Raw genomic sequence first — 308 nt, forward strand, 5'->3', positions numbered from 1 at the left:
ATAAAATGACAAGGATAAAGATAATGATGCAGATCAAGATCAAGATGAAGATAAAGGTGGTGATGAAGATGAAGATGAATATGAAGATGAAGACGAAGATGAAGATGAAGATGAAGATGAAGATGAAGATGAAAATGAAGATGAAGCTGAAGATGAAGATGAAGACGAAGATGAAGATGAAGATGAAGGTGAAGATGAAGATGATGAAGATGAGGATGAAGATGAAGATGAAGATGAAGATGAAGATGAAGGTGAAGATGCAGATGAAGATGAAGATGAAGATGAAGATGAAGATGAAGATGAAGATG

The sequence above is a fragment of the Rhagoletis pomonella genome, unplaced genomic scaffold, assembly GCF_013731165.1.
Source record: "Rhagoletis pomonella isolate Grant_MI unplaced genomic scaffold, Rhpom_1.0 Rhpom_scaffold_00007, whole genome shotgun sequence".
NCBI lineage: Eukaryota > Metazoa > Arthropoda > Insecta > Diptera > Tephritidae > Rhagoletis > Rhagoletis pomonella.